A 25,782-nucleotide genomic window follows, 5' to 3' on the forward strand; every position below is an offset into this window, starting at 1 on the left:
ATAGGATAGGAGCTGCAAAATATTGCCTCGGTTCAAGACGTCATGACTTCATTTAGAGCTGTATTCTGGGATGAACCAGATGGCGTTTGTTTCAGTCCTTACTGGTAAACAACAAGAGAGGAAGGGCTTAAGGACATTCCTCTACCCCAGTTCAATTATATCTAACAACAAAGGAGTGACTACTATTATGACTAATCTAAGATTTAAGCCAACAAACAAATGAAACAACAAAAAAATGAAGTGTGTACAACGTGAAAAACCCGAAAAGTTTTTATATAAAACCCTCACTCCCCTGTCTATTGGGTGACATGCTTCATCATCGGGTTTCACCGGGCGGGCCGAATGCCTATCCGTTGTGCTACAACACCTGCAATTGCAGTGGAGCTGGTTTATTTCAGTGTGAATGGTGCTGTGCGTGATGGTGGTGAAGTTTAAAAGAGTGCGAACTTTAACCAAGACCAAACTTTAATAAAGGTTAAAGTGAGCACACGTTAAAATAGTTGTGGACCCGTTTGACTATAAATTTGAGCCAAATTGTGCATTGGGTGTATCAAAAGGTCGACATGTTTCTGCTCAATATAGCCGAATCGGCCGAGCTTTCATCAGGACCAAGGCAAATGAATGGTGAAAACACTGGGCGATGTACGCACGCTAAGGCATACCCTAACCTCAGTGTAAGAAAAGATGCAGAACTCACGGTTTCTTTACCCGACCGCCCTGGTATTGCCAGGTGTCCGAACCTATAAACATAAAAGGAAAGAAAAGCATACAGACAAACATATTTTAAAATCAATGCATGCAGCCTTTTGCGTACAGGGATTAGTTGGATTTAAATATTCACCCAGTCTAAAGTACACACCACACTTGTGACCCTCAAAAGTGGTTGAGTATGTGTCCCGGGTTTCCTCACGGACAGCTTTACCCACATATTTAAGCATTCTAAAACATTCTAACGTAACCGCCCTGACCTCAAGGTATTTTTGTAGTTTTATAGCCCCTAGGGAACTTTTTGGGGAGTTTGATTAGATCCCAACAGGTCTATGATGGCTCTATTTGATAGGACTTAATAGCTGCAGTAACGCGCCAGATCTCCCAGTTGCGTCGTTTGAGGGGCCCAATAGCCCAGTTAGAAACCGCTTGGCTTGATCGATCGGATTTCTTGGATTTGATTAATTAATTGAATGGTTAGATGATTGAAATGGATGAGATATTTGATTCATTATGTTGTTTAAATGGTTGATTAGGTGGCTTTGTTGACTGAACCCCTCTCCCTCTCCTGCTCCTCCTCTTCACTTCAAAATGCACACCTTAACATGTGAAACTGTAGCCCTGCAGTTAATGCCTCAAAATATTTTTCCGGGTGCTGGTTGTCCCCTGTGGCGAGGAACCAGTTTTGGAGAGAGGGCAGGGGGGACACACTAGGGGAATCACCGGCTGTACCAGGCTGTACCTGGTGTAACTGGGTTGCAACGCTGTAAGGGCTCCTACTTGCTGCTCCCACTTGCTGCGGACGCAAACTAAAGGGTAGCCACACTTGCCGTGCTCTCCTTTAGTATTTTTTAGGTACAGCAGTCAGCTGATCAATGGTCAAGCAGATAGGCAGTAGTCAGGTTGTGATGGATGGTGGTGTAATTGGCAAGGCAACAGCAAGAGGCTGCAGACAGTGCGGACAGCATGGGCAACCAGGGCATTTAGCAGCAAAAGCAGCGTGGGAGGCAAAAGATGTGAGCAAGAAGATGTCACTGGCCCTGCACACACGAGAAGGAGCAAGGCGGGGCCGCAGCGTGATGGTGGAGCTGTGTGGCAGGTGAGCCACGGACTGGCTAAAACCTCAGGCTCCTCGGGCTCCTCACCTCTATTGCTGCCCGCCTCCGCCCCCTTGCCACTTGCTGCTCCTCACCTCGGTCACGCTCGGGTGCTCATGCTGGCTCAGGGTTCAGGTTCCCCCGGCTCCTCTCCCCTCTCCACTCGCTGATCACTGCCTGCTGCTCTACTACTCTCGCTGCTTCTTCCGCTTGCACAGCTCAACAGCGCCACTTTCCGTCTCACTTCGGGATTCAAGAACCGGTTCGGAGGTGAACCACAGATGTTTCTCACAAGTCTTTCACAGAGGGATTTGGGGTGCCTCATGTTTTACTACACCTCCTTCTGCTCTGGCATTCCTATGTAGCGGAGCCCTGTCCAGCAGATATCCTTTCACCTGGTGAGCCACTTATCACTTCATCAAAGCAGTCTGGCTAATCCTGTTAACTCTGACCAATCAGGGAAGACTGCAGGAAGGCTGAATTTTGGCTTACATACAAGAAAGTCTTATAACTTATTTACTGTACAATTTAGGATAAATTCAGCAATGGCATATTGCTGAATTTATCTATATCATTCTTCTCAGTCTTTGAATGAAATATATTCCATTCCTAGCAATATGTATGCATTCATAAACTATTGCAATGTTATCCTATGTTGCTAGGTATCAGCAAAGGCGAAAATGAAATGTGCAATGTCTCCATCACCAGGGTAGAAAAAACATATTTTATAAAGGCCCTGCTTATAGTTACATGACCCCCTACCCTTGGGATACCTAGGGGAGACCTCGGGGATCCTGAGTAGGTAAAAATAATGTAGATATTCACTCCACAGGGAGAAGAAAAATCGACAACAAAAATATTGTTAACAAGAATATCTGCTGACAGGTAAGTAATATTGATTTAAAAAATATCAACGTCTAAAATATCGTTTACAAAAATATAGTTAACAAAAATATCGAATTATTAATAATGTTATGTATTTTAGTGTTTTGAATGAGAATTGTTTGTTATTTTATTATGTTTAAAATCTTTACTAGTTATTAATTTATTTTAAGTTTAATTTTGTGTTTTCAGTTCTTTAGGGGGTTGTGGGTTTATAGGGGAATAGGGTGGGAAGTAATTTAGTTATATAGATTTAAATAATTATTTATAGTAGTTAATCATTTTTTCTAAATTGAATTTAGCGTTTTTAGTTCCGTGGTGCGTTGTGGGTTTATAGTGGAATAGGGTGGGAAGTCATTTAAATATTTAAAATTAATGGAATACTTAATACGTATAATTGTGAATTTATAGAGTTAAATGTGTTAATTGATAAATAATTGTTTGATAATTAGCTATTAATTAATTTAAATTAATCAATTATAATTATTATGTTAATTGTTTAATTAAGTTTAGGTGTGTGTTGTAGTGTTTATATGTGTAGATCGTGTGAAGGGTGGTAAGTAATTCTTTTTTTATTGAATAATTATTAAATATTTTAAAATTAATTTACATTAATCAATTAGTAATTAATAATTGTACTTGTGTAATACATTTTAGGTGTGTGTTGTGGATATTATAGTATTAATTAATGTGTAGTTAATGATTTTTTTATTATCTTTGTTAATAATAATATATTTAAAAATATATATTAATGATGTTAATATTGGAAATTAAATTTAATAAAAATGTTGATTTTTTTTGTTTTTTATTGTTGTGGGATCCAGCACTTTCCCTACTGTTGCACTCACTGGAGTGGAAATAGTAATTTTTATCCCTCCGCTATCCAGCGCTTTCCCTACTGTTGCACTCACTGGAGTTGGAATAGTAATTTTTACCCACTCGCTATCCAACGTTTTCACTACTAATGTGCTTATTTTGTTATTAAATGTATGTTTTATTCTTTTTTTAATAGTTTAATGTATTAATTAAATATATAATATCTTATTTAAAATTATTTATATATGTGTATATCTAATTTTTATATAATTTAAACTTTTATAAATTAAATAAAGATAATAGTTAAACTGTATTTAAGTAAATATATGAATATATGTACACTTTTTTGTGTTTATATTTATTAAATTAAGTTTATTTGTTATACTTAGTTAAAATATATATTAAACTAGCTTACCGGTCGGTCGTTGCTGCGATCTGAGAAGAAAGGAAATTTAAGGAAACTTGTTATGATAACATTCAATTTACATTGTGTCATTTTTATTGAAACTTATTTATTTTAATATGGAAAACATTTTAAAGTGTTGTTTTAATTCTGTTTATTCATTTGAGTGCTTGTGGATACACTTTTTTTTTGTTTTTCCGTCTGGTGCGTACACGAATAAATCAGAAGGTTTTCCGACACGTGAGCTGACCACATACAGTTGTCCAAGTGAGAAGTACGGATTCTCCAAATCTAGTCCACACACTTGCAGCGATTGTCCTTGTGCTTTGTTGATGGTCATTGAAAAAGCGAGTCGCACCGGAAACTGTAAACGTTGCGTATACGAATAAATCAGAAGGTTTTCCGAAGCGTGAGCTGGCCACATACAGTTGTCCATGTGAGAAGCACGGATTCTCCAAATGTAGTCCACACACTTGCAGCGATTGTCCTTGGGCTTTGTTGATGGTCATTGCAAAAGCGAGTCGCACCGGAAACTGTAAACTTTCAGTATTGGAAAGATTATGAGGGCCCTGGGGGGCCAGTGGGCCGATATTTAACACATTTTTTTTGTTTTGTTTTGTTTTGCCAGAAACCTTCGCGGGAGTGTACTCAACAACTTTTGACATTTTTTTATTTTTTTTGCCAGAAACCCTCGCGGGAGTGTACTCAACAACTTCCCAAAGTTTCATGGCGATCGGATGAATGGTGTAGTAATGCATAAAGGACAAACAGACAGACATACATTTGTTTTTATATATACAGATTTAATTAATTTTGTTAATAATATTAATATTAGTAAATTAATTTTATTTAAGTTATGTAATTTTTTTAAGTTGATTTTTTTTACTTCTAAATTCTTTACATCGATATTTTTGTGTCGATATTATTGTACTTTCCTGTTTAAGTATAGGGAGTCAATATTTTTGTTATTGATATTTTTACATCAATATTTTCTTCATCAATATTTTTACATGGATCCGAAATAACAGAATGTGTCTGCTTCATGGAGGAGGGGGCCGAACACGCAGAATCTGTGCAAGGTGCATCAGCATATTCTCAGTGGGAGCACCAGCAGGCATAGTGGGCCAAGTCATGAATTAGCTTATTCATATTTTTGGGAAAATAAATGGTACCAAAGAATATGTTCCAGTGGCTATGTAAGACTCACAGCCACCAGGTCGTTAATCCCATAACCCGCCTGGTCATTGCCAATTTCTGTACCATAGGTCCTTTATGGGTATTAGAATTTGGTGGGGAGTAGTGACACACAATTGCTCTCATCTTTTGCTAATTCAGTGACTCAACAAATATATCCAATGATAAATATAGTTATTGATAATATCAACTGTAAAGAATGATTTTTGGCTCAGGTAAAATGTTATGGTTTGGACTGTTTATGAAAATGATAAACTGATATAGATTATTTTAAAGAAGTGTTTCACTATCAACTGCATGAAAATCAACACACAGAGTGAGAACACTCTCAAAGAGGCCTCCAAGCACAACGTTCACTCAGCCCATATACTCTAAATTAATGGTCCGCACAACAGTGAAAAATTGTTACCAAAACCACCACGAACAGAAATATAAGGAACAGTGAGTGGTTTAATGAGACATCTCAGGCTGCATAATGCCCCATTTACTCATTTTACAGTTTATTTTAGTTGTACATGAGTCAGGAAGGAGCCTAGCACAGGGTAGGAAACTATAGATGGGTCTGTTTTTGTTTCTTTGTTGTCAGGGAACAGCACACTAAGGGCACTTTATAGCAACCAGAATGTAATCATAATGAGCATGGCCATGTAAAACCATGGAGGGGTTAGAGGACATGCCAATTGCAAAATACTAACCATCGGGGCACAGGAGCAGACCAGCAGGTCTAACACCCTCACACTAACATGCACATGTGAGAAAAATACAAACATACACACTTTTGAGTGGAATGTCAGAGGACTGGGGCACATGCACAAGAAACACCATGTATACACATAGCCGAAAAGGCATAGAGTGAACTTTCCAGTAATAAAGGAGATGCATCTCACCAAGGCTGAAGGAAATGAACTGAGTAGCTGACAGAAGGTACAGATGTACCACAACACATATCTAACATATGCCAGGCAAGTCCTTATTTGGGTATAACCTGAAGTCCACTTTGAAAGGGAGAGACATCAAGTAGACTCAGTGGAGAACTATAAGTACATGAGTGGTCTGCTTAGATGGTGAATACATTTACTTACTAGGGTTTATTTCCCTAACATCATACAAGCAAAGTACCTGAATATTTTTTCTTCATTGATTGCAGGGCCATAAGTCACTACTGCTGGGGGACCCGGCTTTAATTGTGTCATGGGCATAAATATAAATATAAATAGTGTGAACATTTACAGACAAGATTGTGGAATGGGATATAGACTGCAATTTAGCAGAGGTATGAAGAGTAATCCTCCTATAAATGCTCTACACTTCCCCAGAGACATGTTCTTCCCTCTGCTGATGGCACAATAATGGGAAAAGGCACCAGCCAGGAACCCTACTTGTAGCCTACAACCAACTGCACTTGAAGATGGGAATGCAGAAAAACAATAGAGTATGAGATAAGACATGATTTCTACACTAATACTGGTTAATCTGGTAACTAATTGCATGGGAGGCTTTTGAAGTCTATGCTTGGGCAATATGCATTATGAAAACCTCAGGGGTGCGAGGGGTCCTGCATGATTAACTGGCCAGGATCAAGATCAGGTGTCTCCAACCGGTCGATCGCGAGCTACCGGTGGCTCGCCGACCCTCTGGGAGTAGCTCCCGATGCTTCCTAATTACAGAGACGTCATTTAAGCATTTCATTTTGCATCACTTTGTTGTCTTTGCCTGCTATCAGCCCTTGCCCGCCCTCACAAAAACCAGCAGTTCTGATTTGCTGAAGCAAGCTTAGCTGGGGTGGGTCAGGCTAAAGAACGTGACGTTGTTCCTGAAGTCACGCTCCACCTGCCTTTCCAGGCGGGCACCGTGCTTCATAATTGCCGTCGGATCCTGGTGGGAAGCTGCGCAGGACTGGTAAGTGTGCCCCTGGATTAATAGCAGCATAGTTCTTTAAACCGGCTAAGTGTATTGTAACTAAGGCCTTTGATTTTAACATCAGCTGCCACCGCGCTTTACATCGGACTTCAGTAACTAAGTGCAGTGGCAGCCGATATTAAAATCCAAGGTCTTTGCGGGCCCTGAGCTGCTGCCACGGTACAGCCGATGTGAAAATTGAAAGTCCGGCCGTGTGTGTTTGCTCTTCCACTGACAGTGCTGTGCGGATCCCTGTCTGCAGCATGACCTCCCGTGGAACCCCAAGCAGGTTTCTGCAGAGCGTGCTGCAGAACGGAGTAGGACGGTACATATGCCAGCTCAAGAGGCTCACCCTGGTTTTCAGAAAGGACGCACAGAATTCAAGGGGTGCCAGAGAGTTTATAGAAGAAAATGTTGTAGATTTCGCCAAACGGAATCCCGACATTGTGATGTATTATACTCCCCAGAAATGCACCATCCTAAGCTCATAGCAGAATATTTGAACGGAGCAGTGAAGGAAGAGCTGGTAACTAGCAAATCTGCTGATGAAATTGTACAACTTGTTCAGAAAATGGCTAATTAGTCTGGACTGGACATTATCCGCATATGCAAAATATACCACATGGACAGCCCCAGCATCCAGGGGCAGTGGCACCCCTTCATCAACAAGCCAACCCCTTTTGACTCGGTGAACCAAACACAAAACGAACTGCCTAAATAAAGTTAAGGAAAAGGACTTGATAAAAAAGAAAAAAAGAAAATCGAAAGTCCTTGCCTGCACTAAACTGCTTTCACGGACTGCATGCTTTAAATTTGCCTTCGTGTTAAAGTCAGTGAAAGCAGCTTAGTGCATGCAAGGCCCTTTGATTTTAACATCGGCTGCCACTGTGCTGTAATATATTCTTTCAGTTTTAAAGCGCAGTGGCAGCAGATGTTGAAATCAAAGCGCTTTACATGTAGTGACCCGATCCTCCCAAAACAGGCCCATCACTTTGTGCCAAGGCAGCCCTGCTTGTGTGACATGGAGCTGTGTTTTGCTGCACCACAGCTACGACAAACAAATTGATTCGTTAAGTACTTTTACTACTATGCATTTAATAGAGGTAGTTTACACTTTTAGTGGCTGAGATGATGCAATTTCTTTTTGTGTGTGTGTTTTTTTTTAACAAGGCTCATTAGTCCTTTCCTGATTTTAGCCATGCACTTTGATCCCATTGATGTTCTGTCTATGTGGTTCTTGAGGTGCTACTTCGGAGAATGTTAAATGAAGGACTCTATTATTACACTGATTCAGATACTCATGACCTATGCAGGAAGGAAGAAAGCAGGCTGGTGAGTGCAGTAGTGATCTGGAGTGTGTGTGCATGCATGAGGTGTGATCGGATTTGTCATTTTGTTTTTAAGGAACAAATTCATGGTCACTTGTTTGCAGCGTTTTCAGTATTTGATGATGTGTAAGAGTTTGAATAAATTAGATCTGTATATTACATTTGTTAATGTATAAGTATCTTTATTTCTATTATTTCAATAATATGCAAGTTTAAACGAGGGGCCTTCTGCTTCAATAATGACATTTTCAATTAAAGCAAATAGGAGCTATAATGCAGCCCTCTTTATGCATAGTTACAGAAATGTCTGTGAAATATCAGTTTTGCCGCGGTCTGGCCTGGAGATGTGAGCCCATTTGAAATACCATGAGAATAAAGCGTTCTACCGGTGTGCTATTTCTTTTTCATAATTATTTTCAGGAAGTTATGTTTTATATAAAAAGAATCAAACTATCTGTTTTTGCATGTTTTCGTATTGTTTGTAGGTGACTCCTACTCAACAGAAGTGTGATAAGGCTGGACTAGATGGATGTATTGTATTGCTTTTTTAATGGATTGCAAAGGGTCGTTCCTGGCTAGTACCCGTTATCGATCTGATTATGGAGCTTTCTCTTTATTGAGGTCTGCTCTGAGGGACATTGCCCTATTTTTCATGCTACTATATTATTACTGGAAGTAGAAGAGGACTGTACAGCGAGTGCAAGGCTTAGCAGACAGTCTGTTGCTGAACATTGCAGAACTATGCATTTTCTGAAAATGGACTTTGCAGAGTTAAAGCATGTGTTATAGAAGTGAGGGTAGTGCTTTATAATGAAATTAAGGTTGCCACCTTTCCAAATATCGGCCACTTGTTGTTCCAATAATCTGCAAAGGTTCGGACATGAAAGCAAATCATATGTATTAATTTGTACCATAACTTTTCTCCCTGTGTTTTACATTTTTTGATAATGAAGAAATGGGAAGACTTCTGTTGCAGCATTTTTATAGCGCTTACTAATGTGTGGCACTGAAGCACTTACCTACATGATTAGCAAGCTATGGCTTGTGTAGGGTGGGTAGTTCGAAGTGTTTGCTTTGGTTTTTGATTCTATGTGGGAAGTGTTTCCTTGTTTTGCCTGATGAACTCCAAGGTGCAGTTATCATGGTATGGGACGCAGCACGTAGCAGTGTGGTGAATGAGGTTTGAGGCAGACATACAGTTTATTATGTCATGATTTTCAGTCTGCAGACAGCTTTGAACAGCTCTATAGGTCTATCTATGTGTATTTTGTTCAAACCAGAGTATGGGTCACAAAGAAATTAGGCTTAGAGACAATGAAGCAGGGCGTGGGAGGTGTCTCCAAAAAATGCGCGAATTGCCTGGCCTTTAGTGGCTCACAACGATTTTCACTGATCAGAAGTAGCTCTCACTACAGAAAAGGTTGGAGACCCCTGATCAAGATTGACCGATGAACCCTAGAGGCAGAGGATTCTGCTATAAAGATGTAGAGATTGTCAAGCAAAATAAGGCAACATCCTAACCTGCACAACAGGATAGAGTGAGATCACTATAAAGAATATAGCTAAGAGACAATCAGAAGGTAACAGGTCAGGTCAGTAATATGTAAGATTCCTCCTCACATGTACAGCATACTGCTATAAAAGTTATAGCACATCTGGAGGGCCATCACCAACACACTCAAATGGGCATTAATTATACATTTGATTTATACTACAAACAGTTAAAAACAAGCCCAATGAGGGCAGACACCTCCTTTCAAGACGAATACATGTAAAAGGCCAATTTGCTAAAAATCTTAAACCTGAGAAGAGGCCGACTTGGAAACCATGATTTTATTGAAAGTGATCTGCAGCCTGAGAATCAATTATTGTGTTTACCTAAAGCAGTGAGGTACAGGGTAAAGACTAATTTGCACATGTCTGGGTCTGAACTGAGGTGGTGAAGTGAGCTAAAAAACGATGATGGATTAAACCCAGATCTGTGACTGGGGGTGAGTGTCTGAAACGTTTCAGCACTCCATCCATCATCTACTTTTGCTAGCTTTCTAAAAGTGAAATTGTTAAAGTTGTAATCATAAACCTAGCTGTACCATTAAAGATGGGTTGTCACTACAAACCAATAGGTACCAGGCACGACTATTCTACTTCTTCTCAATCAGGAATTATAATTAATATATGTATTAATTAATCCCCAATGCCAACCTATGAGAGGGGTAGGCCTCACAGTAGTGAACAGCAAATTTGGGCATTTATCACTAACAGGACATGTAAAACTACAAAGAATATGTCCTGCCTTTTACTTACACAGCACTCTGCCCTACAGGCTCCCTAGGGACTACCTTAGGGGTGACGTATATGCAATAAAAGGGGATTTTACATTTGCTACTCAAGGCTATAGCAATTTTAATATGTTTGAAAGGTAGGGCCCACGCATTTACCCTGGTTAGCAGAGGTAAAGTGCACAGTTTCCTTTGGCAAACAAAAACGGATTAAGCAACAGAAGGCAAAGAATTTGGGGGACCCTGCAGAAAAGGCAATTTTTCAGCAAAGAATAATGCTCAAAATAGCCAGACAACACCATGGCCGCAGATAATTGGGTCACATAATTTGATCTCAGGATATTGTATGACAAAATATTGCCCTTATCAAAGCTCAGTACTGATATAATAGCAGCCAGACTCACTCAAAATAAGTCCCACTGGGGCACAAAATTCACACAGATTCCTGCGTAATGTGACATTCAGATTGATTCTAACAGAATTCTGTTCATAGTGACACCAATAATCATTTGCACCTCATTTTCTGAAATGCACAGATTCATTTAAAACTGTGCTCTTAATAACAGAGGCTCATTCAAAGCTCTGCTACTAGTAATACCGATTAATTTTGAGATTTACATTTTATTTTTGCCTGAGATGGGCAAATCTTTAGGTTTTGTTTGTATTAGCCTGATTCATGTCACTCAGAGCTCTGGTCTTGCTAACACTGAAAGTCACTCAGCGATGTATGCCCCATAATAGTAGACTCTTTTGTTGGCAACACCAACAGTTCACCTGAAGTGTTGACTGTGATAACACACATTTACTCATACTTGTGGATTAGGTTATGTTAGAGTTTATTGGTGCTGATTAATTAAACTATTTACAACACAACAATACACAACATAATAAAAATTGGGTATGTAACAAAGGGAAGATAGCAACAAAAGGTGGCCAGACCTGAACTGCAGAAATGAACAAGTAGATCATGCAGGGCCACAACAGAATTACATAATTAAAGTCAGGTAACATTGCAAATGCAATTCATCATAAAATCAATAAACTTAACAAATTTAACTGGTCACTCTTATACTTTCTCCTAGGGCTATGCCTGCATGAAAAGAGCACATAACCTTTTCAAGGAACAAGGTCCTTAACCATTTTCTTTGGGCAAAGAATAATTTAGACCAGATGCATATGTCATAAATGAAATAGATCATCCCTACTTGTACCAACAAAGCGGTATGTTTTTAGCCCACACATCCAGCAACAGAAATGAAAACAACAATATCGTGACACTGGAATATTGTGTCAAAAATATTGTCTACAATAATATTGACTTTACATACTTTGTATGTAAATTGCCAAAATATTGAATAAAAAATATTGTAAAACACAAATCATTAAAAAAGTGAGTGTATTGAAATATTCACCAATAGTTAGGACCTGGTTTCCAAAGGGGACGCATTTTTCGTTTTGCTAACAACTTTGACGCCGTTTGACGAATCTTTAAAACTAGTTTCATACTCACTTCAGCTACTGCTTGGAAAGTTTTGGGTTGATTTGTCTAGCGGGGACTGAGAAAAAGGGGAGGTCCCAATACGCATTTTTCCTATGCAATTTCCCCATAGGAATTTTGAACATGACTACCCCCGAACCGCTGAACGGAATTTCACCAAATTGTGCATTTTGTAATTTGGTGTAAATCTGTTTGGTAGTCTTGAAGTTATTAAAGTAAAAAAGATTTATGTATATTTAGGAATGCGAATCATGCTGAGATCTGGCAGCAATCTTGGGACTCGGGACTTGGACTGAGTCTGAAGAAAAACATTAAAAAAACACAAGGGGCAGAGTAGGGGCTGACCCCCTAGGCCTGGTGGTAGGATCCCACAGGGACCCCACAGGCTTCTGCTATGTGCCTGGATGCCCACCCTGCTGGACAAAGAGGTTTCACTGCCTGCACTGGCACCAGCAGGGAAACCTGAAATGCTCCAACCAGGCAAGAGCAAACATAAAGTCTGCTCCCAGATGGTGGGAGCTTTAAAAATGCTTCCGCCAGCTGGGAGCGAACTTCATATTTGCCTCACTGCCTGCATTGAAGTGGGCGAGGTGACAGATCTGAATATCGCTCCTGCCTAAAGGGAGTAGCATTTTTAGCTGCCCCTTGCGGAAGAGAGTAATACCAGCTCCCGCAGGATGCGGGTGTCCTGGCTATGGCCCTTGGCTTCTCACATGGCACCCCCACAAGGAGATAGTGGGTGCCATAGGTGGGCATGAGGAATGGGGTCCCTGGGGCTGAAACTGGTGGGAGGGGGGCCTCACAGATCCTGTCACCCTTTGTTAACGGGCCAGGCCCTGGGCGATGGGGTCTCTCAACGGCTGAAATCAGTCTGGGGAGGGGGGCGCGTGCACTCCACTCTTTATTCTTTGGCCGGTCCTTGGGGGATGGGGATCCTGAGGCTGGTCAGAACTGAAAAGGGGAGTGGGCTGCATACCCCCTCCCAGTTATAATAAGGCTGGAACCCGGGGGGACGGGGTTGGGGGGCAGTGGCCCCCTCCCCTTTTCAGTTCTGACCAGACCCCTGGGGATGGAGACCATGGGATCAAAATCAGCCTGAGGAGGGGGGCTGCGTGCCATCCTCCCCCATAATTAAAGTGGTGGACCCCAAGGGATGGGGTCCTCTGGGCCAAAAACAGCCCTAGAAGGGTGCCACATACCCCCTCCCCTAAAAAAAGTGCACTTGGCCCGAGGGAAGGGATCCTTGGGACCAACATTGGCCCAGGGTGGGGAACACATGCCCCTCTCTCCCACAAAATGTGCTGTTTCCTGGGGATAGGATCCCAAGGGCCAAAATCGGGCCCAGGAGGGTGTGGCATGCCCCCCTCGGTTGACTGCCTTTGGGAGGTTGGCCACAGGGTCTGGCGGCAGGCCTGGGCTTCTGTGCACAGCATGGGGTTTGCTGCATGCTGGGGGTTGGCTGCGGGGTCAGGCTGCAGGCCAGGTCCTGCGACCAATTGCCAGCCATGCACTGCTGAAGGCTGTGTGTGCTAGTGGTTGGATTAACTATGGTATGGTAATTAAATATTACTTTACATTAAAACAGACCTAGCAATTCACTGAAAAACAAAAGGTTGCAGGGACATTATAGTTAAGAAATAGCATTAACAATGTTAGAGATTCACTGAAAAAAGGTTACAGGGGCATTATAGTTAGGAAATAGAATTATAAAAACCATAGAAATTCACTAGAAACCAAAGGTGACAGGGACAGTATAGTTAGGTTCAGATTTTACACACACAAAACATAAACATTCAGCAGTTATAGCTAGACTTATCTCAAGTAAATGTATCTCATTCCCTATGGTAACTATAACTCATGCCCTCACCAGGCACTGCTAATTACCCCACATATTACATCACTTTCGACTTCTTCTATGACATCATTGATAATAACTGTGCAAAATTTGCTATAAAATTATTGATGAAAAAACTGTGGATGGCTAGGGCGCAGGTTATAGTTACCTTATGGCACAAGTTAGTTACTTGAGATAACTCTAACTATAACGGCTGAATTTCTATGGTTTGTGTGCGTAAAATCTGAACCTAACTAAAATGTTCCTGTAACTTTAGTTTTTTTAGTGAATTATATACATTTTTTAAAATGATTTTTCCTAACTATAACATCCCTGTAACCTTTAGGTATTTCAGTGAATATATATGATATATATAGCGGGATGGCTGGGCGGATATGTACAAACGCGGAGGCTGGATAGGATTCTGAATGGTGACGTTTATTAAGGATATTGAGCAAAAATATAAACGTGTGATAAGGATGGTAGCCAAGGGATCCATCTGTAATAGTCTTGTTTTCTTTTTACAGGGCTCCTCCATCCAGATAGTGCCACCTGGAGTCTCAAGAAATTGAGAAAATACCAGTAAGTATACGTTAGGAAATGCTCCTTTCCTCTTAATCCATCACCACACCTGTGTGTATGCTTTTAAAGCTGGGTAATGGGCCTTTGAATTAAGGCTGTGCCTAGGCATTAGGAAGCATGCAGCTAGTTTGTTTTGGGATTTATGGCCCATAATGTGTCCTTGTTTATACAAACCTCATACTTTATCCCCTTCCTTTCTATAGGTCTCAGGGTTTAGGAACCAAGCCAGGATATCATCACATTGAATTAAGGAGCTCCTTTCTTTCAAGGGTCTGTGCCCATAGTTTGAGAATGCAATGTATTGTGTGTCAGTGACATATCAGGGACACTTTAAGTGCTGTTTGGTCAGCACAATAAAAATACAGTGTAACCCTCAACACACAATCCCACAAAGTGACCTTTCCCTCCCCAAGCATTCACACATCCTACCCTTCAACAATTACCTGCTACACCGTAACTCTCCAGAGTTGCCTTGGCTCTCCAGCATCCTCAGATGCAGCTAGAAGAATTTGGGCTACCAACGTGCTCCTGCAAGCTTCTTTTGCTGAAGTATCACTGTGCTTTTAAGCAGGAGGCCAGTCGACTTACCCTTGGAGTTCTCTTGGCATGGCTGGGCTCGGGAAATAGCCTCTCCCTGAGCTGGACACCGCAGGCCCAATTCTTCTCTTTGCCAGCAGGCAGGTGCAGCAGGTGCAGTCCTCGTCAGTGCAGCCTCTCTTTGCTTTTCCCTCAGTGCATCAGGGCAGTCCTCATTCCAAGTCGCCGAGATCTGAGTTCTGGGTGCCAGAGGTGCCATATTTATCTTCAGAAAATGCCCTCAGGGTAGGACAGGATCATTAGCCAATGGTCACCAGGTTCCCTTTCTCTTGATTACCACTTCCTGGGAAGTGTGGCATCTGGCACCGTTCTGCCCACTGTCAAGATGGCAAAACCCTCTCTTGACACTCAAAGCTCCGTAGCCCACCCACAGAGGTGTGGCTACCAATGGCTACATGCCCCTGGAAAAACTAGTTTAACAACTGGCTTCTCTTCTTCTGTCCCCAGTGCCAGCCTGTCTACCTGAACAATAGAGCAGCTCCTCTCCCAAGTGTTACCCATTTGCCCTTAAAAGATGCCTTCTCCTTTGAAGATCGCCATTTTGGCTAACATCCATGTGACTTTCTGCAGGAGGGAGGTAACACCTCTCTCCCATGCAGGCCCCTATTGTGTTCTTTCCTGGGAGCCATTACATCAGCTCCTCAGTCATGCAGAAAGATGTCCACAGGATAAGCCCTGTTTGCATCAGTAACTTAGCACTGTAAACCATGGACAACTAAAGTAGCAACTTCTAAAGTTGCAGTTTTTCCAATAGTTGCATTAAATTCGATTGAACAATGAAATCAGTTTTAACGCACTAATTGTATTGATACCTAACATTGCCACTCTTAGTAGTCCCATTCAAATGTTTGCAGGGCTGGGGTGCCACCCTGTAACTCTGTACTTGCCAATGGGGCTACTAACCTTTCTACAGTACAAACAACAGTTTAGGTTTTTTTTTTTTTTTAAACCTTTATTACAATAAAAGGAATACAGTTGCAGACCTACAACCACAGGGGCCGGCCGTCAGCAATAAATATCAAAGTTGCAATGTTACACAGCTCATCAGCCGACAACCTGTGGGCCCGGCAGCGATGTCACACAACATTGTAGAGAACCTGTGGCGATAGGGAGGATAAATGAAAGGTTTCACATTTTAGATTTTACAAAACAAACACACAAACAAAAATTTTGAGGCAATAAACTATACAGTAAGTGGCTGTCCCAGGCAGGAGGGGGAGCGATCCCAGCTAAATGAATACATTCAATGAAGAATTGAGGATCTCGGGGAGGGAGGGGGGCCGAGAGCAGGCAAGCAAATCATAAACAATAGGATGTAAGAGCCAGGGAATGCGTGGTCATGGCGACAGAGGAATGTCAGGGACTTCTACAAAAAGGGGGTGCAAATCTCTCCACGATATGAGTTCCATTGGCTTCATATCCTCCCCCACTTCTTGGGCCTACCCCGGGCAACATACATAATCTTTTCTCTGAACATGCACCAGTCCATGTTTTCTTTCCATGTTGAGACTAGAGGTGCCCTCTGAGAACCCCACAGTTGGGCTATGTCCCTTTTCGCTATCATATTGCCAAGGGTGGCCCATTGAGTCTGAGCAACGCTATAGTCATTTGGCTCCCAGACATTCAACAAACAGCGTCTGGCCTCTGTGGCAATAACGAAACACCCGTCACCTCTTCCATAACAGCATGCACACGGTTCCAAAATACCACAACATCCGGACACTCCCATAAAATATGAAGAAAGGTAGCAAGCATACCGCAGCCACGCCTGCACAACCCATCCACAGAATAACCCATACACATCAGGCGTGGACCCGTGACATAAACTCATTGTAAAATCTTCAGTTGCACCAGCCGGAGACGCGCCGGAATTGCGACCTCCTTGGGGGAAGATATCGCAGCCTGCCAGTCTTCATCGTCCAACCCCAGTCCATCGCCGGTCCAAGCCCCCCGAAGCTGTACGAGTAGGTCCGAACGATCATTAATGAGTTTCTTGTAGATGTGAAAAATAGTGCTATTGGGGAGGTGTCCGTCAAGCACTCTATCTTCCAGAGGAGAGGACTCTGGAATAGTGGTTCCGACTGAAAAGACCGACTCAAGCGCATGGCGGATCTGGATATAACAAAAGTGCTCCCTATCACTTAACGTGTATTCCCGTTTGAGTTCATCGAAAGTTTTGATTCTGTCCCTGACCCAGAGATCTCCGACCGTACTAATACCAATGAGGTCCCATTTGTCGAATACTTTTGTCGTCCAGAGACTGCCCAGTCTCTCTGCCGCGTAAAGCAGGGTAGCTCTAGTCAGTCTATCTGACCACCCCGTGGCAGCGGTTGCACTACCCCACACCCGTACCGCCACCCCGGTGGGGCCAGTCAGATTCTTCCTAGCCGATCTAGAGTAGAGAGCCCTATTGTAGTTACCTCCCGGTAACTGCCATCTATCCATTTCGAACGCGGGATTTGGGACCGGGCCGTACATTGCGTGGTTGACTGCACTTAATTGGGATGCCCAATAGTATCGTTTGATATCGGGCAATGCTATGCCTCCATCGTACCAGGGCAAAGTCAGTTTCGCCAATGCAATGCGAGGCCGCCCGCCCCACACAAGTTTCCTCTCGAGGCTCTCAATCTCGCTGAAATAACTGTCAGGCACCAAATCAAGAGTGTTTTGGATAGCGTACAGGAATCGGGGAAGAGACATCATCTTAAAAAGAGCTGCTCTCCCCACCGGGGACAGCGGCAAGCCACACCACGCCGTAACGTCCGATCCAAGCCGGAGGAGCGGAGGAAGCAAATTCCTCTCATAACGTGCAGCGGAGTCCAACGATATATAAATCCCCAGATACTTAAAACCGACGTGCGAAACCGGTATCGGACAGATGCGGGGCAAGGGAGGCACTTCTCCAGTAAGCGGATAAATACAGGACTTGGCCCAATTAATTACCAAGCCAGAATTCCTCCCGAAGGAACTCAACACGTCGAACAGTACCCCTAACGACTTTCGAGGGGAAGTTAGGTAGAGCAAAATATCATCTGCATACAACGATATACGATCCTCAAAGTCAGGGGACCACCGAATACCCTTGAGCGATGGTTCCCACCGAAGCCACGCGGCAAGGGGTTCAAGGGCGAGCGCGAAGAGCAATGGTGACAAAGGGTAACCATGATGCGTGCCTCTTCCGAGAACAAAAGGTTCCGAGGCCCTACCGTTGACCACCACCTGGGCCAGCGGTTGCTCATACAGGAGCCTAACCCACCCGATGAAACTGGGGCCAAACCCAAATTTTGCAAGGGCCGCCCACAAGTACGGCCATTCCACCGTGTCGAAGGCCATCGGGGCATCCAATGAAGCCAAGATGGCCGGCTCACGAAGTGACCCCGCCCTTGCCAATACGCCATGTAAACGGTGAAGGTTTAGAGCGGTATTTCGATGGGGAATGAACCCCGACTGATCCGGGTGTATCAAGTCGCTGATCACCTTTATCAGCCGATTTGCCAAAAGTTTTGCCAAAATCTTTGGCTCGGCGTTCAGAAGCGATATCGGCCTATACGATGTACATTGGTCACGGGGCTTCCCGTCTTTGTGGATGACAACAATGGACGCCAGTCTCTGATCTCGGGGAAGAGATCCGATATCTCGCGATTCCAGAAACATTTGACGAAGATGCGGCGCCATTTTGTCGGGACTCAACTTATACAGCTCGATCGGGATGCCACGCGGGCCTGAGGCCTTCCCCGAGCGAATGGAGCGGATAGCGAGCGCTATTTCATCGGTGGAAAATTCCGCCTCCATAAGCTCCTTGTCTGACTCCGACAGGCTAGGCAGCGCGATATCTCTGAGTAGCAAATGTGAGTCTTCCTCCGGTCTGTTCGAAACCGGCACGTAAACCTTCTGAAAGTGCCGGGCAAAGACTCCAACTATCTCAACCGGGTCCACAACCCGCACCCCATCCGCTCTTTCAACAACAGGCACCACACGATTCAATCTATCTCTTTTATCCAACCAAGCAATCAATTTTCCCGCTTTATCACCAACATCATACAGACGCCCCTGTTGCTCACGACTCATTACCTTGGCCGCATCAGTCACCAGAGCCCTGTAGTCAGACTGTTTAAGGGCTAAAACATGCAACCCCTCAGGTGTAACCCCAGATTCTAATTCTACTTCCAAAGCAGTAATTTCATTCTCCAGACGTACCACCTCCTCATTTTTGCTTTTCTTCGCACTGGCGATCAAAGACAAGGTTTGACCACGAATCACAGTCTTATAGGCCTCCCATAGTGAGATGGAAGAGGACACAGACCCCACATTCTCAGCAAAGTAATAGTCCATGCATTTGACCGCCTCGGCTCTAGTTTTAGGATTACGAAGGTGCCAGGGGTTAATCGGAGCCACCCGGCCCTCAGCTCCCAGCTGCACATCAATAGTAAGCCAGAGTGAGGAGTAGTCTGAGATTCCCCTGGCTAAGTGTCGAATTTCCCTCAGAGAGACCGCCTGCACCGCCGGTATTAGGATATAATCAAGCCTCGAGAGACTCCCATGTGCTCCTGAATAGAAGGTATATTGTGCCTGTCCGGGGTGCAGTTGCCTCCAACAATCCACTAGACCCAGTGCGTCCAGGAAGTTGCCCAGCCATGTTTGTGATTTCGGGAGAACCCTGGGGGGACTACGATCCTCACTACCACAGACAACCGAGTTAAAGTCGCCACCCACAACTAGCATACCTTCGGGGAGACCCAGAACCACCCTTCCCAGATCAGAAAATGTCGTGGACTGCAAGCCTGGCGGGACATATACAGAAAGTACGGAGATCGTCTTTCCCTCCCAGCAGCCCGTAATAGCCGCATATCGGCCCCTATCGTCCAGCACAGTGTTGTCTATCTCCAGGGGGAGGGAGCTCCTGACAAGAACGCCCGCCCTCCTTGACCCAGTAGTGAATCCGGAGTGTACCACAAGATGATAGCCCCGTCTATTCAATGCATGGCATGTGTTCCCTATCAGATGCGTTTCCTGCAACAACACTATATCCGGGGAAAGACGCTTCAAGTATTGCAAAACTATCCCCCGCTTTATCCTATCACCCAGACCATTGACATTCCAACTCAGCACCCTCAGCCCCCTACCCCCATCCCAGAAATGAGAACAATGCCCCCCCCACAAAGAAACAGGCACAAAAAACGAAATATGCAGCAAAGCGTGACCTCGAAATAAACAAAGAAACAAATACCCCCCCACCACCCCCAGAGAAATCCCGAAAAACAACCCCCCCACCCTGCACCCCTGCGGTAGACTAAAAACCACCCCAACTTGCAGTGTGCCTGTCGCCCCATTAAACTAATCTACAAAAAGAGAGAAGAAACCCCTAGAGGAGGAAGAGTCCCGATTCCCCCCGCCCCCGGGTAGTTACCAATATATGCACACAAGAGTCATCGAACCACTGCTATAAGTCTATAGAGCTCGCACACCGGTGAGGCCTCACTCCTCCTGTTCCTCCTGGCCACCTTCAGCGCCCCTCGATTGTTCCGGGCGATCTCGCTGTGCCGGCAAGGTATCGAGCTAGTCACTGACATCCTCAGGGCGGTCAAAGAAGAGCGCACGTTCCTCATATTCAATCCTCAAACGGGCCGGGAAAAGCATGGCGTACTTCAGTCCCATGTCTCTAAGTCGCCGTTTCACCCCCAGGAAACCCATGCGTTGCATCTGCACAGCCTGTGTAAAATCCGGGTAAAAACTGATCGATGCATTTTCGAATTTTGTGGGACCATTAGTTCGTGATGCTTGAAGAATAGCGTCTCTGTCCCGAAAATTGAAAATCCTGGCTATGATAGGCTGCGGGGCGGCACCCAATTTAGGCTCCCCACCGGGGACTCTGTGAGCACGCTCCACTGTGAAGAAGTTACTGAGGCCCTTGGGTGATAAGTGATTCAATACGAGGTCCTCCACAAGTAGATCTGTAGATAATTCAGTGGTCTTCTCCCGAACGCCGATGATGCAGACGTTGTTGCGCCTAGCTCGGCTCTCGAAATCATCCAGCCGACGGGCAAACAAGTCGTTAGATGATCGGAGATTGCGGACTTCGGTCTGAAGATCAGAAACATCAGTAGTGAGACTTGCAGTCTTAATGTCCAGGGACTTGGCCCGCTCATTGGTCTTCGCGAGGTCAGTCCTAATTAAGTTAACTTCGATCGCCACCGTGTCAATCTTCGAGGCCAGTGTCTCGTACTGCTGGCCCATAGATGTCTTCACACTTGCAATGGCGCCCATGACGTCCCTCAGTGTCAGTTCTTCAGTCGCGGGAGAGCCATCTCCAGTCTCGTCCAGAACCTTACCCACACCACTAGGGGATCCTTTCGGGCGAGTGAAGCGATCCATAGTATTAAATTGGGTGGTACCCCCTCGGTACGTGCCTTTGGTGACTCGCTTCTCGCTCTCCGACTTGCCCGCCATATTGAACAGCGAGCCCTGACGGGCCTTTTGGGACCTGGTTAGAATGGCTCTCAGCAAAGCTGACTTGTAGAGTCCGGGGACGAGGGTGAAAGACAAGCTTATAGCCGATAGCAAGGCACAGGCCAGCAGTGTCAACAGGCAGTAAGTCTCGGTAGAGAAAGGCCAAAAACGAAACCGAAAGTACCACAGGGGCAGCGGCCGACTCCCACTGGCCGTTGTTGTTCAATTGCCACCTGGGCACCTCAGGGATTCAAGTCCTTGGATGGTCATCGATGTAGGCCGCAAAGTTTCAAGGGTAGTAAGTCCGGTTCCCGGCAGCCAAATCAATTTTTGGAAAGAGATCCAGTGTCAGCAGGGTGTCAGCTAGAAGAACCCGTCGTCTATATCAGGATTCGTGACAGGATAGATGCGGGAGGCGGAGAGGGTCTCGGGAGCCCTGTGCTCACGCGTCCATCTTGGATGCGCGCGAAGCTCCTCCCCCCTCCAGTTTAGGGTTTTTAATGCTAGAACATGTAAAAGTACATGTTCCACTTTTTAACACACAGCACCCTGCCTTACGGTTTGTTAGACCTGCCTTAGGGGTGACTTACCTATATTAACAAACATTTGGAATGCAGTAGGTCTCGCATTTGCGAGAGTTTAAACTATTAACATTGTAAATGATAATGCCTAATTTATGTTTTAAAAAGCAAAACATAAATAAAAGGCATTGTCACTTACAATGCCACTAGCTCAAACTTGCGTAAATACGATACAGATTGCATTGCAAATGCTTCTAAGTTTAGTTTTTTGGCTATTTGTGTGCCTGTTTTATGATTGGGGGTTGGTTTTCCAGTCAACCTTCCTGGCATAGAAGCAAACATAGCATACAGCAAGCATAAATGCATGTAGTCTCTCATCCTTTACAAAATATAGTGGGTCTTTAGAATTTTATATTTGTCCTGATTTACAAATGTGTGTTCTTTTTTTGAAGCTAAAGAGGGACACTTGAGACCTGGGCCTACACTCTGACCCAGAATGACCCTGCTTACAGCCTCATATTCATTCACGTAGGAATCCGCGATGGTTTATTTTCTCTCCGCAAGTCAGGAATCAATTACTGCTGTGAATCATGCATCACTGACCAAACAATTCATTTGATGCCTCTGCATTTTTCACAGTTGCGTTCAACATCGTGCTGCTTCACCCTACACCAAAGACTGATCAAAGAACATAAATGTGTTAGAAAGGTGGAGTGCCAGGTAGACAAAATGAATACTAAGGTTGGTACAGTGCAGGCGGTGAAAAAGCGTTTAGTATGAGATTTGGAGAGGGAAGACGAGCTGAAGAAAAGCAGCCGATGAGTGGATGCGATTAAAAGTTTGAATTGGAGTAACACTAAAATTGCATAATAAATCGAGAACGCATGTGGTTATTTTCATTCCCTCCTGGTTAGATAATTATTTTAGAGTAAGCATGCGGCAAAGTGCTGCCGGTCAGCTAGTTGGAAGTACAACATCTCATAAAAAACACACATTAGTCAATGCAGGAAAATATGCAACGGCCTATAGAACTGGAGAAAAAGTAAGTGGCCCACACAGGAACCAATGAAAAGCCAGGAAAGATAGGGAGCCGGATTTAAAGCCATTGCAGGCCATACCTAAAGAACAAGCCCAATACCCCTTAAAAGGAGGCCCAAACTAATCAAATACCCTACTAGAAAAAGCCCAACCGACAGATCAGATCGAAAAGTGCAAAGAGCCTAATAGAAAATATACAAGCAAGGGAGCGGGGGCCACGGTGGGGGCGGCAACCTTGGAAAAGGCAGCAGTATCACAACAGTGGCATTAAGAGGAGGTGGGAGAAATAATGCTATATTTGAATGTAAGTAGCTAGGGCGCTGAAGTTAAATACAGACAAACAGTAACAGAGTAGGAAACCAAGATAAAAATAGTCCCCCAAAGAACAGATAAATAACAATAGCGGAATGAGACAGTACTAAGTCCCTGCTCTGTGGAAGGAACAGAAGAGACAAAGGAAGGACAACGAGATAAGACTGACCACTAGCAGGCAATGGTTTTAAGAAGATACTGACATAGACAATTGAAAAGCAGTTGCAAGAAAGGTGATGTACTTGAAGTCCATAGACTGATTACAGCAGGTCTTGAAGAGACAGTGCATGCGGTGTTGAGCTCGACATCAAAAGGGACGTTTAGGCTCTGCATTTCTTTAACACCTTGGCTGCTAAGGCAATTCCCCTCCTGTGCTGGAAATTACTCTTATTCTCTATTCATGACGAGCTCAGCTCGTCATCAGCACAGCTCAACTGTGCCTCATGACGAGCTGAGCTCGTCATGAGCAGGGAAGGGGTTAAATTGCAAAGTCTAATTAGCAGTTTGAAACTGCTCTTCCAATCTGATGTGGAAGACTAAGAGCAATGTTTTACCTTGTTACACTCAGGGTGGCACTACAAGTGCTGCAGTCCGTGGGGGACAAGCTAACTAACAGGCTCAGGGTACCCCTGGTAGGATATAGTGGGGACTTACAAGTAAATTAGGCTATGCCAATTGGGGACAAGCCAATTAAACATGCATCATTTTAAGGGGCAAAGTACATGCACTGAGTCCTAGGTAGCAGGCCTTGGGGCATTTCAGAGTGATTGCACCAGTACCTAGTAGTCAAAATGGGGGCATTGGCAATAAGTCGGCACAAACCTGAAAAAAGCCTATTTCCTTGCACAACCCACCCCACCCCCTGCTAATACGTCCAGGAGAACTCAAACAGACTTTTGGTAAGTCTCCCTAACTACTCAGCGAGGATGTATACAGGGAAACTGGCTGACAAATGCATGACCTACTCTACCTTACATTGTTCTGCTGGGGTCATTCCCACTGGGAAGGTGACCTACCTCAACTATGACCGGCTCCAACCTAAATTGGGCCTTGGCTTGCATGGTGTCTCTGCCTACCTTCTCTCTAACCATCTACTTGGGACTGTGAGGCACTTACCTCATCTCGCCCTACCTTAGATAGGGCAATGCCTGTGTGACCAAGAACGGTCACCCAACCCTTGAGTAACTCCACCATGACCAACCTACTATCATAGGGTCTGATTAGTACTGCCACAAAGGCAAGCATGCAACAGAGGAAACTGACAGCTGTCAGTGCCCAGAACCACACCCTCAGCTCTCCACTGACAGGTGAATGTGCTACTTGGGGGGCTACTGTGAATTTCTGGAGCCTCTCTAACTTTTCAGAGTTGGGGGCCTACCAACTCAGGTGACAGACATCCTCTTTCCACTCTTTCTTTATCAGGTCGGGAGGGCACCCTGACTCTGAGAAGTTGCCTGATACCCTATTACTTCTTTGGGCTGGGGGCGTGGCTTGGCAATATGGCCCTTTAGATGTGTGTCTCAGCGCTCCCGCAAGCCAGCTCTGAATCCATCACAATCCTGTAGATAATAATAACGAACTCACCTGCCAAGTTGCTGATAAAAGTTCAAAGTACCTCTGCAGGTGAATGTATGCCTCTGTCTGGCTCGGAGGAGGTGCTGAGGAGTGGAAGTGGGGAGAACCTGGATCGGGCAGCCATCTTAGGGCCTGAGAGCGGAGTGCTCCAGGTATATGCGGCCTGGTGGCACGCAGGAGCAGATCCCAAAAAAGCCCCTACATAGGTAAGCAGAACGCAGTGGGGAGCCAGGAGGAATGTCCGTCATGGTGACATTGCAGGAGATCGGCCAATCCTGGGCTTGGTAGAAGTGTGTCAGAGAGGGCCCGTTGGATGTCGTACTGTTTGGAGGAAGCAACAAGACTTCAAACCGAGGAGAAGCTGCTGCGGGCTGCCATCCTGTACAGAGGATTTGGAAGCGAAATACCCTGGGGACCCATGCGAGACGATTGGAACTGGGAAGCTGACCCCCACACAAGTAAGTGGAGTGCAGTGGGGAGTCAGGAGGAGGACCCGTACTGGAGAGGCTACGGGGGGGCGAACGATCCTGTGCTGTGTAGGAGGGTGCTAGAGAGGCTCCTTTATGGGCCTTGAAATCGACCTGGATAGCAGTGGAGATCGGCACACGGTTTGAGGAGCTTCCGGGAACCCTAGGACACTGAGTGGAGAGCCGCAGCGGTGGCGACCCTTGGGGGAGAGCGAGTAGTGGCTCAACCGCTCCCTCCTGAATGGAAGACCTGAGGTGAGCCCCATGCACCCTGGGAAGTTTGGTGAGGCATATTGAGGTGCTGG

At 44.5% G+C, this 25,782-nt stretch overlaps 1 protein-coding gene and 1 pseudogene across 1 annotated transcript in view; one reads left to right on the top strand and one right to left on the bottom strand.

Moving 5' to 3' along the window:
- GABRB3 (gamma-aminobutyric acid type A receptor subunit beta3) overlaps window positions 1–25,782 on the bottom strand; it is a 1,175,948-nt gene that overhangs the window by 615,086 nt on the left and 535,080 nt on the right. The window lies entirely within an intron of this gene.
- On the top strand, window positions 7,257–7,720 carry LOC147697109 (large ribosomal subunit protein mL43 pseudogene; annotated as a pseudogene).

Source organism: Lissotriton vulgaris, chromosome 8 (assembly GCF_964263255.1).
Source record: "Lissotriton vulgaris chromosome 8, aLisVul1.2, whole genome shotgun sequence".
In the NCBI taxonomy this organism is placed as follows: Eukaryota; Metazoa; Chordata; class Amphibia; order Caudata; family Salamandridae; genus Lissotriton; species Lissotriton vulgaris.